A 13079-nucleotide genomic window follows, 5' to 3' on the forward strand; every position below is an offset into this window, starting at 1 on the left:
TTCTTTAAGTCTAATCATCATTTAGATCGATAAATAATTGATAATCTTTTCGCAAAAGATGGCGGAAAGAATTTATTTCTAAATTTCTCGTGTTCTTTTTCTAGGTTATGTTTTGGATTTCTTCATTTTATTTCACATTTATATGTATATATTTTTTTTTATAGGAAATATAAGAAAGGGTAGTTAATTTAAATTTAAAAATAACCTTAAATATTATGAACATAGTGGAAAGAATATATTCTTTGATTTCTCGTGTTCTTTTTTTAGGTTATGTTATGAATTTCTTCACTTTGTTTAACATATATATATATATATATATTTTTTTGATAGATAATGTAAGAAAGAGAAGCCAATTTAATCTTAAAAATAACTTAAAATATTGTTAGGATAGCGAATAGAATTTATTCTTAGGTTATGTTCGTTTTCTATCGAACGTATTCATCAATTTTGATATTTAATTTATATATAAATAAAATTTAATATACTTTTTAAAGAGGAAGAATAGCCAATCTAAAGTTTCGTTTATTAATTACAACAAATTTAAAGAAAACATTTTCGTATCCTTAAATAATTACGAAATTTTCACCTAATATATTTGCAAATGTTAAATTTGTTGTTTTATTACGATTACGATTAAATAAACTCATCCTTGGTATTCAATTAATAAGGCCAATCTTATTTACTCGATAGAAAATATTCACTTAAAGTAAAAAGATAAAAATAAAATGTAAAAGAACAATAAAAAGTAAACAGAAATTCTAATCGCGAGAATCTCACGCGATCCTTCCGCTTTGCCTTTTTATCTTCCAAGAGGATTTCTTCGAGCACGACGTAAAAAAGAGAAATGCCATGGTTCGTCGTGCGTGCTCTGAATATCGAACTCCTCTCTTTCTGATAAAACTTAGAAAAAGAATGAAAATGATAGAATGGAGTCGCGAAAAGAAAAAACAAAAGCAAAAAAAAAAAGAAAATAGAAAAGAAAAGAAAGAAAAAGGATGAATAAAAATATGCATTGAGAAAAAAGATGACGCGAAGGTAGACGCAAAGATAGACGCCAAAAGATAAAGATAAAAATTGACTGATAAATATTAGATTAAAAAAAAAAAAAACAAAAAACAAAAAACCCCAGGTGAATAAAAAACAAGACAAGAGACACGAAACGAGTAAAGAAAGAAAAAGAAGAGAAGAAAAGTAGAAAAACAAGGAAAGGTAGAATAACGGAAAGAAATAAAAGTCAGGATCGGGTCGGGAGTTTGTGTCGGTGAAATAAAAGTCCAGGAGGAAAAAGTATTAAAAGTAAAATAAAGAATAAGGGAGGAAAAATAAAAGATATAGGAAACAAAGTTAAAAAATGACGAAATAAAAGTCGGTGCTGAAGAAATATTAATAATGCATAATAACAATAATAATAATAATAATAATAATAATAAACAAAAAGAAAAGAAGAATGCAAAAATCTATGAAACAAGTTTAAAAAACAATGCAAATATGTATTAATTAAATAAACTGCGTGACAATAAAAAAACTAAGAAAAATAAAAATAAGAGTCAACGGTTAAAGATTAATACGATAATCAGTAACTGGTAAAACACCGTAAAAAAAAAAGAAAGAAAAAACCATGACAGAAACGAGACACATATAAATGGAATGCAATAGAGTGAGATGGATAGATAGAACGGAAGTAGTCGTGTTAAGCATGTTTCGAGTATAGGAGTTAGAAAGAGAGAGAGAGAGAGAGAGAGAGAGGAGTTGAGGCGGTGAAATTACAGATCAAGGGGTTTCTAAACAATTACGCTGTCGGCAGGAGGTCAGGGCGAGAGTAGCGTGAGTGAGGTTAGGGGTTACGGCTCGCAGGAGGTAACAGAAGCTTGCGGCCTGCGGCTGGTTGTGGACGAGGGTCGAGGCTAACAGGAAGTGCTCTTCCTTTCCCCTCTTCCTCTTGCACTCTAACGGTCTAGCAAGCAATGGACGGAGGGTAACATCGACTGGAGCTTCTCCAGCGTTCAGAGAACTCGTCCTTCTCTTGTCTGATATTCCCAGAGGAAAAGCGTTCCATTGTTCCCGAGGGGTTGAAGAGAGATAGATAGATAGACATGAAGGATTCAGGGTGACGTGAAGGAGAAGGTGGGGTGTTCGAAGAGGTTGGGGTATATGATAGGTAGGTGTCTACCTAAGTAGCAACCCACCTTGCTAGCTACCTTCCTACCCAACTCAAAGCTTGACTACTACAACCTAGCTAGAAACGAGTAAGTGGATACACTTGCCTCCTCCACCTGCTAGTAGTAGTGGTGGTAATTTTGATGGTGGTGGTGGTAGTGCTCTACTAGTATTCCTCAGGTCGAATCTACTGATTCACCATAGAACATCGCGATTACATCGATCGATTGGTCTCCAGCATGGGTTACTTGGAAAGTTCCCTCTTTGAATGGTACCTCTAACGGGATTGGTAGCGATTTTCACTGACGTAGCTGGGTCGAAGCTCGATTATCACCGACCGACTGATTGGCGGTCAGAAACATCGTTCCGGAGCTCAAACCAGAACCCTTCCCGTACTTTCCATTCTATGAGAAGGAGGAGATGAAGGGTTGAGGGGGTGATGAGGGTGGTTATAGGTAGGTTGGTACTCGGTACTTTAGTCTAGAGGCGTTACGTTCTAGCACCGTTGTTGAACGTGATGCTGCTGCTTTTCGGAGAGTTACCATTTGATGAGTGGCAAAGATAGAAGGATTTAGAGAAAGAAGGCTTAATAGAATGTGAGAGGGAGAGAGAAAGAGAGAAAGATAAAGAGCATAGTCTCTCTTTGATGTTACCGACAAATCGGAAACGGAGTCGATGCTCGTACGATCCTTCCTCATTAGCCGTAACTGCGGCTTCCTACTGCTCTCAATATCGACCATTCTTGATGATGGCTGATATTCATGAAATGGGACACGTGCGAATTTCCTCGCGTTACCAACACGAAAGTCGTGTTAAGTAATCGATTCCCTCCTCCTCATCCTCCTTCTCTACCTCTTCCTCGTTCTGTTCGCCATCCTCCTTTTACACCGTGCCAAGTAAATACGCTTAACATTCTCTTTGTGATACACGGTGTACAGTTTCACGGTTATAATCGTTCAAATTATGTTCAGGAATTTAAATTCTAAATAACGAACTAAGCAGTACAATTGAAATTCGGTATTTTTCGATATTTTGGGGATCTGATTTTTATTATTTTAATGTGAAAATGTTTGGAAAGTGTTTATTAATTATTTGAGAGCACAGTAAATGAAATCAATTGATTGATTTCGGCGGATTTAAATGTTTGTTTGTACTAATTGAGTGCTCGTATGATTTTTCACTGACTCGTACTACTTTAATGTTGATGAGCTCACTATTGACTGTTACTACTTAATAGTCGATTATATTTTCGATTCTTACTACTTAATTCGTATCCGATTAAAACTCTACTTGTACCACTTGAATTTTTAATCTAATCTCATCGAATTTTGAATAGATAAATAATATTATTACATTATTCGTTAAATGTTTATTATTGCAATATAAGTATGTCTGAATAAATTGATATTTGTATTATTAAAATATAAAAAATGTTCGAAAAGATAATTGTAAAAATATTAAAACTAAATTGGATTAATAAATTAAACGTTATCTCGATAATAAATTGTAATATTTATGAAATTTATTGAACGATATGCATGTCAAAGTAATTGGAAAACTTATACGAAAAAGGGTGTCAAAGAAATCGATTACTCGGGACGTCTAACACGTCGATTGATCGATCGAAACATCCTGGTTTCCCCTTTTTCTTGCATGAACTCACACGTTAATGCTCTAGTATGAAACACCCAGAGGCATTCAACGCTTCGCTAAATACAACGGGTTGAGGATCAGGGCTGACTCGTGCCGGTTCGAAAAGACTCTCTCTCACTCTCTATCTCTCTCTCTCTTTATCTATCTATCTATCCATCTATCTATCTCTTTCTATCTCAAGCGACGTAACCAACGTAGGTTGAACACCCAACATGAAAAAGCTCCAGGGTTCGCTTTTATTCGTCGTTGTCCTCGTTGTCCTCCTCGTCAAATCATATCACGACGTCGGCATAAATTCAAGTTTCCTGGTCGAGACTATGATCTTTAACCTTTTCACCAAGCACGTTCGCGGTGATACTTCCTCCCGACGTCAAGACCCTCTTTTTCTTTCTCCCTCATCTCTACCCTCGAGTCCCTGACTTGGTCATGATTTCTCTTGTTATTCCGCATTTGGTATAGTCTGGTATAAAAATTCATACCCATTTGTGATCCTTGTTCAATGATATTAACCCAAATACAATAAATTAGGTCACGTTACCTTAATTCTGTAAATTTTTCTTAACAAAACATAAACATCTTTAATCAAAACATAAACTTAGGAGTAGTTTGTTCAACATTTCGTCAAGAAACGAGTAATTTTTGCATCAAATTATCATTCGTAGTGAAAAGAAAAGAAAAAAAAAGAACAACAATCCGACACATATCATAAACCCTAACAATCAAATTAACAAATCGTATCCAATCATTATTCCACTATGATAAAAATCCTCAAAATGAATTACTTTAAACCGATGTCATATGAACAATGCAAGAACGTAACAGACATGAAGAAGATTCGTAATCATTTACTAAACCCACGTTAATATTTCTTTAACAACAATATAGGTTTGTTACATTCAATCTAAATTAACGTATTTCATTTGTTTACTGACCTAAAATCGGATGAAACGAAGGGAGACTTTTATTTCGGCAAAGTAGTAAATGTAGCTTTTAAAACGGCATTACAACGGAATATAACACGATAAACGATTGTACAATTTATATTATACGTCAGTTTGTGTTAGTAGTAAACGGGTACAGACGGTAGATAGATATCAACGTTGATGAGCCACGCACGCATGCCGTAGGAGAAACCAACGAGAAACGAAGCCGACGGGAAAGGCCCCGATTCGTGGACAGGTTCACATAGGCCAGCATAATTCCAGGATAACGTGGACAGCTGCGCGAGATGCCCGTCAACCATGTCAGGGATATGATCCCTGACGTCTCGTCGCTTCGAGTTTACTTCGGACCTCTCTCTCACTCTCTCATTCTCACTCTCTCTCTCTCTCTCTGTTGCTCTTGGTCTGTTGCTTTCCCACACACACACACACACCCTGTCTATTTCTCTCTCTCTCTCTAATTAATTAATGCATTCATTTGCAAGCCCTCGTTCTCCGTTATCCCAACGACCTCTCAGCAATCCGTCCCAACCCTACTGTGTTACGGACATCCCTCTGAAGGGACTTCCAAAGGCCCGTTAACGCGTTAAACGGCCGACTTACTCTCCCTCATCTCTCTCTCTCTCTCTCTAGTTTACTCTCGTGTTCCTCACTTTGCAACCACTTTCAAAAATATAATCAATTGTTTTCCATTATAGTTTTTATTCGTACTCATTTATTTCTTCATTTGTACAATTTTTAATTGTATTAAAGTAAGAGTTCAGTGATTCTCATAATTTCTCTGATCAACTGTTAATTTAAATTCAATCGCGCGAATTCAAATTAATCGACCGAATAAAATAATAAACAATTTATTATATTATTATTATTATTATTATTATTATTATAATAGGAATAAACGATTATACGTTTAACAATTATTCTCTTAACCAATTTAACTTTTTGTTCCTTTTTTTTTTCTCTCTCCTATTACAATAACCAACCTAAATTAAATTCTGTCCAAATAACTTTGATCGATCAAACACGTAACCCCGATTAAAACTCAACAGGTCTCGCATCTAACCAAAAAAAAAAAAAATAATCTTCCCTTGTCTTCCCCCACCCTTTATCAGACACTCTCAATGATAATAATTCTTCTCTCTCTCTCTCTCTTATTTTCCTGTCTTTTTTATTTTCCATACAGTTTTAATTACCCCCCCCCAACCCAACCCCCATCCATCCCCCCCACGTAAAAAGTAAAAAGTAAAGAGGAAAGAGAAAAAGGAAAAAAAAATATTATGCCAAGTATCCGTGACAATGGAGAAAGAATCAAGATTAAAAGGCTAGAACAAATTAAAGGTTCAGGAAAAAGCTATTTCGTGCCAAGGGATTTGGTCTTTTCAAAGTAATTCGAGGAAAAATCACGATTTGTACGATCTCCCGTTCTCTACTTTTTGCCCCCCACCCCAACCCACCTCCCCACCACCCACCATCCTCTTTCCCTTCCTCTCTCACTCTCTTCTCTTTCCTATCTCCGTCATTTGAGAGAAAATTGGTGGAGGGGATTGAAAAGTAGGGAAGGGGTAGTAGGTTGAGTTAGGAGGGGGTAGATGGGGGGAGGGGACTGGTATAGTTGGGAAGACATTTTCCCGTTAGCCGAAGCATGCACGATCCGATGACGGCAAGCGCAACGATGCCTCTCGGCGATAAAAAAAAACCCTTGAAAAAAAGAAGAAGCGGCGGCAAGGGGGAGGGGGGCAGAGGAAGTGGCGGCGGCGGCGGTGGTGGCGGTGGGTGGAGGGAAATAAAGAGAAAGAAAATGAAAAAAAAAGAAAGGCAAAGAGAAAAAAGGAAAAAGAAAAGAGAAAAAATTAAAAAATGCTCCGCTAGGGGGCTGGGAATAGGATAGGGGAAGGGGTATGGGAAACGGGGTATAGGGAGTGGGGGGAAAGGAATAAAAAATAAAAAAAAGGGCCGAATGCAGATGGCTAGAAAGGCTTTCGAACGTATAGCACGTCGATCCGATTACACCGAGCGAACGACGAGCGAGTGTCACCGGCCATTAGCGGGCTCTCGAATTTCAAACCCTCGCTTCCGTGATTACCGGGCGCTGCCCGTAAAAGAGACGGATGAAGAAGGAGAAAAAGTAAAACGGGAATAACTGGGAAATGCTAGGGGAAACGTTTCGTACCGCTCTTACCGGTAACTTGGTCTAGGGAAAAAAGAAAAAAGAAAAAATATGAAGTTGGGCGGTGATCGGTGGGGGGGGGGAGGAAGAAGGGGTCTGTCGTTCGCTAGAGAAGAGGGTTAATGGGCAGGGGAGGGGAGGGGGAAAAGAAAAAAATACGAAACGTTTTTTACCAAACCTACCACCCCCCCACCCCCGTTCCTATCCACCAACTTCGATTCTTCGTTAAATCGTAAAACTGGAGAGTGGGATAGACAAAGGGAAAAAAATGAAGAAGAACGAAAAAAAGAAAAATATCAGGAATGAAGAGAGGAGAGAGGAGTAGTGAAATAAAAATTTATTTTCTCCAATTCGTATCAATACCCTTTACCCCTCCCCCCCCCCGCCCCTTACTCTTACTCCGATTATCTCTCTCTCGTCCTTTATGGAAAGCAATAATCCTAATGACTATAATTCACTTTCCTTCCTTATTTCCGCAAGCTTGTTGGAAAATGAATTAGAGAGAAAGAGAGATAGTAAAGGGAGTGGATCATTTGGTAGAAAAATAAAAAAGAAAAATTCTTTTTTCCGGCCTCCTCGTAAAACTGTGGAATGTATGCATGAGAGAGAGAGAGAGAGAGAGAGGGAGGAAGATGATCAAGAAGAGGATGGAGATATAAAAATTTATTTCCTGAATCCGTATCGATGTTACGGAAAAGCAATAATCTTTAATGACTATAATAATTCACTTACTTTTCTTCATTTTTCATAATAAAACAAAAATTAATATCGAAGAATTCAATAGTCTTACTTAAAGGAGATTAAAACGAATATTTTTTGTAAGGAAAATGAACGAAAAAATTGATACGTTTAATGATTTTGAGGTTAGGTATCGGTAAATGGGATTAATCAATTACTTCTTTGTGATAATAAACTAAATTACTTTTCTAACGAATCAATATACGTTTGATAATTGAATTATTTTAAGATTCCAACGTAAAAATCCCTAGTTTTGCCAAACATATTTGAATTTTACTAGTGGAATAAAAAAAGAAAAGTTGCATCGGTACCATCTGTTTTCAGTATAACCGAGTTACATTGGGAACATAAAGCGTCTTCTTTTTGCATCATTTGATTTACAAGTTGATCAAATTGTTCTTTATCCGAGCAAAGTAAGGTTTTACCATATCGTCTACTTTACCCCATAAAAACTTTATTTAATATACTTAAACATTTAACGTAAATGAGATCTAAACAACTTTTGAATAAAGGAAAAAAAGAAAAGAAAAGGAGAAAAAAAGTAGAAGAAAAATACCCTAGTACAGAATATAAGAACTTGTTCTTGATCCGATGGAGTGCAACTGAAGTACTTAGAACAAAAACGTTTAGAAAAAAAAAGAAAAGAAAAGAAATGAAAAGAAAGAAAGAAAGAGAATTGTTCTCGAGTGTTTTCAAACTGTAAGAAATTTCATTCCCTGCTACCAGTTCCTCTAGAACAACTTCTTTTTTTCTTCTTTCCCTCTTATACCATTCGAAAAAAAAACTAGGACACGTAAGTATAATCCATGAAAAGTATACTTCATATATATATGTTAAGATGGTACCATATCGAGTATCTGAGAGTTGCAACGAACGAACGAACAAACAAACTAGTCTCCGTATTCCTGAAAAGAAACAGAGAAACCTCGAGAAGAACATAGAAATATGGGAAAATGAATGTTCAGGTGAGTTAATAGTATCTTCCACGTAGAAGGTTAGCATGAGAGGAATAGAAGTAGCGAGCAAGGTAACGTTGAACAATCCTATAGTCGATGGTGGAACAATGCACAGTGTTCCACGAAAATGTTGAGTCTCGGGGACATAAAAGTTGAAGCAGAGAATCGAGTATAGGAGTAAAGGAAGTGGGATGTTGAGTCAGGCGTTTAAGGGGTGGTGGGTTGGTAGTGATGCGAGTGAGTTGGATTGGGGTTGGGGTTGGGGTTGGGATTGGGGGGACTGGTGATAAGGGGGGGGGGCTTGAGGAGTGCCTGTTTGGTGTGGAAAGGGAGGAATGAGAAGGGTGCTGCTGCTACTGGTGGATGGGCGTTAGAGCGTAACTTGATATAGCTGCCAGCAAGCTGTTGTAGAAAGAGAGAGAAAGATAGAGTTTACAGTATAGGTATACTGTTCTCTCACAGATAAACACACATTCGCATTCACTCATGTAGTCTAGGTCCTTCTTTGCTATTATCTCTCACTCCCTTACACTCTATCTTTCAATCTATCCATCCATCTATCCAACTTTCCTCCCTTTTTCCGTTCCCTTGACTGCATACGGTTCTCCATGGTCGCACGTTTAAAACCCCCCAGAATATTTTCTACGTAAACGTTGCATCGATGTTTTCTCAGGCCAACGACTACGACACGGAAACTTAGGAGCTAGGAATTCTCTCGCGACTGTCCCAACCCTACCCATCTGTTATCCTCCTCTTCTTCTTCTTCTTCTTCTTCTTCCTTTTCCTTTTTTTTTTTTTCTTCTTCTGCTTCGAGACCCTTTTTCTTCACTTTTATTCTCCCCCATTTCTTTCTTTCCTTTCCTATTACCAGTTTCATATATATCGGGTCGGGGATAAAGTATCTTCGTATTTTTCTATAGAATTGAAACAACTTTCTAATGGATACGAATGATCTTATTTAATGTTTCCCGATCGATGTTTAGTTACTTATCGATTATCGTGACAGTGTTGATACGTCAGATACGATTTATAAGTTTAATACTAGGGGAATCACCAGTGAATCACTTTTAATGAGTTAAATAATGAAATAAATCGCACTGGATTATTTTTTTTTTTGATTTATCTCTTTTAAATAATAGTTTAATATAATTTGTAATGCATAATAATAGAAAATCTCGTGAAAATAAGACTAAAATAATATAATATGTTTTATCCTACAGTCATGTGTTAGGAAAATACGAAGAAATTTGTTCTCCAACCCAATATATATATATCAATGCAACCCCTTGAACGTTTTCATCTTCGTATTTCGCGATCCGGAATGCTCCAGCTGTTACGTCCAAGCAACGGTGATAGGACAACAGCCCCAACGGTTCGCTCAGACGTTGAAACATCGTCGAACGTGCATAAGTCTTTTTCTTTCTCTATCTCTCTCTCTCTTTCATTCTTTATATATATATTTTGTTCTGTTCTTCTTTTTTCTAACTGAACGTTGGAAATAAAATCCTTACCTCGGTGGGTTTCCGGCTAGTATTGCAAAACAGTGCAAAGAAATGGTATGAGGATGGTTATGGTTGTACTGCTACCACTGCTGGAAATAGAAGAGTGGTTGGTTGTGGTTGTATGGTTTGATGGGATGAAATGGGGGGGTAGGGTGGTTTGGGAACTGGGCAGAAGGAACAGGGAGGATGGCGGGGGGTGAGAATTGGAATAAAAACCAGACGTAAGCTCGGCGGGCTTGGTTTTGGATTATTCAGATTTACCGTTGAAGAACAAGGGACATTGTTCGAGATAACTAAGAACAAAGATGCCTGATTTTTTTGCCTTTCCCTACTGTCGTTCTTCCTTCATTCCTACCACCCACTGTCCGAAGGATTAAGAGGAAAGAAAATACTCTCCGGGAGTTTGTTATACCGGGTGGACTTGTAAAATGTTTTTTCCCTAGTTTGCCGAAAAAAGAAGATGAAAAAGACAAAAAATAGAACCGGTTAAAAAAGTTAAGTGATTTTTAAAATATAAATTTTTCGTTTCTCTCGTTTCATTTCTTTTGTTTCATTTGAGATTTGATTTGATTTTTACGCGTCTAAATAATTTTATGTTCGTCCGAAAAGTTTTTACTAGTTTGACAAATTTTGATATATTTTGTTTTGTGTACGTTTATTTATTACGATCGTTCATAAATGTTGAGAAAAAACATTTACGAATTTTTCATTCTTTTTCTTTTCCTTCTAAATTATATTACACAATAAATCTATATTATTTATCTAATATCAGATAATAATGAGACAAAAAAAACATTCAACAATTCAACATACAACTTTTCTAATCTAACCAAATACAAATTGTTTCAACAACTTTCGATCCGATAAATATACTTAATTTGATTTTCATTTACTTTAAATAGTCTCTTTCTGTTTTTTTTTCTTTCCACGATTATTTTAATCATTCGAGATAATTTTCTAAAAGATAAGAAAAGATAGGAAAAGCAATATCGCTCAACCTAAAGGAATAGTTTTAGTTCACGTTATCGTAACGTTCGTAGAATGAGTTACGCTTTCTGAAGTTTCGTCGATGGTTTTGTCCAACCGTTTAGGATAACTCGAGAACTCCATTATCCTCTTGCCCCGCTTCGAGCATTCCCGAAAATGAAGATACCCCATTGACCGAGATCCTCCAGTACGGTTAGGGTAAATGGCCTTGAACTCGATTAAGTCTTGGAATTCTGTACCGCAATTCCTTTTTATTGTTTCCCACCTTCATTTTATATACCATTATCGAATGATTCAAATTTTCTTTCATTCCTTCGTCGAAATTCAAATGAATAAATCATTTTTTTTTTTAATAATGAAAATTATTAAATCGTTCACACTAAATTTTCCTACAAATTTTATTATTTTTCTATTAAATAAATTGATCAAATACATTCGCGTAATCAACGTTATCCAAATATTACGTACAATTATAATTTTGATTTTGAAGATTTTTAAATTCTATTAAACAATAATATAATAAATTAATATAATAATACAATAATATAATAAACGTTATATTCAAATATTACGTACAATTATAATCTCGATTTACCACAATTCTATTGAACAATAGTATAATAAATTACCAATTGACGAATAGAATTATTTCAAAATGAAAACCTTCACAAATCCGATCGATAATTCGTTAAATTTGACCTCCAACGAAATTATTGTACAACGCACAAAATTTCTCAATCAGTAGAATAGAATTCGTTTGATCTGACACACGCGTGAAACAAAATATAATTAACGAAACACACAATCTTTTATATTTAAATATTAATTAAAAAATATCTTTTAAAAATAAATACATCATTAAACGATTAAAACGTTAACAATTTATCAACTTTTGTAATATACTCGTATTATAATATTCATATTTAATTAAAATGAATGTTTTTTTGTTGTTGTTGTTCTATTAGTTCATTGAAACTAATCGACAGAAATGTTACAAAGTGGTTTATTATAACGTGATTTAATTTACGTTGGAATATAAATTGTCTACAAGTACATACATCGAACAAGATATACCACTACTATTACTAAACTACTGTTACATGTTACTAACACCACTAATACTACACTAATAATACTTTTACCTGTTACTACAACAACTACTACTACTACTATTACTGATAATACTGTTACTATTACTATTACATGTACAACTACTGTTACTCTTACATCTTTCAGTTCCGAGGTAACTTGTAGGAAAAACTTTGCTGCAGATTAACTTAGTATCGATCGTTAGCGTGCTTCGCTAATTACTTTGATACGCGTTTGACCGCGTTCACAGCCACACCCTGACTTAACTATCATCGGGTCCTTATCGTCCTTTAAACCACAGTTAACCGATAACAACCGAACCATTAATTAAACTTAATCGACGAATTTACCCATCTAATAATTGCGATTATAATAATTATGATAATAACATAATCGTAATAGTTAACCTAATAGTAATCTAATTATTAATTTCTACTAATTAATCATTAAATATATATACATCTTTTTATTATTATATTTTTTATTATATTTATTTTTATATATATATATGTCTTAATTATTATTTATTATTAATAATTATTTATATTGAAAAATTGTTTCAAGAAAAATTATAATAATGTTTTATTTTAAAAAAAAAAAGAAAGATATTATTTAAATATTATTAACATAGCAGCATGTTGCATAATTAAACAAAATGCAAATGAAATCATTAAGAAAATATAATTGAATTATAGTCGAAATTTAATTAGACAAACTAAAATTATATATATTATTAAATAAAATGATCAATTGCGAATATAATTAGTGAATAAAATTGATTATAGAATAAATTGATAATATTCGGAAGATTGAATCGTTAAATTAAATACTAATTAGAATTAAAAGCAAGATAATAATTAAATCATAGTAGAAAGCATACTAGAAATCG

General features: G+C 34.8%; 1 long non-coding RNA gene across 1 annotated transcript in view; it reads left to right on the top strand.

The window, feature by feature from the left end:
* Nucleotides 1–1824: 1824 nt before the first annotated feature.
* LOC122515537 overlaps nucleotides 1825–13079 on the top strand; it is a 29906-nt gene continuing 18651 nt past the window's right edge. The window contains exon 1 of the long non-coding RNA XR_006303297.1: nucleotides 1825–2158. This is a non-coding gene — a long non-coding RNA (uncharacterized LOC122515537). The remainder of the gene's footprint in view (nucleotides 2159–13079) is intronic.

The sequence above is a fragment of the Polistes fuscatus genome, unplaced genomic scaffold (genome assembly GCF_010416935.1).
Source record: "Polistes fuscatus isolate 324 unplaced genomic scaffold, CU_Pfus_HIC Scaffold18, whole genome shotgun sequence".
Lineage (NCBI taxonomy): Eukaryota > Metazoa > Arthropoda > Insecta > Hymenoptera > Vespidae > Polistes > Polistes fuscatus.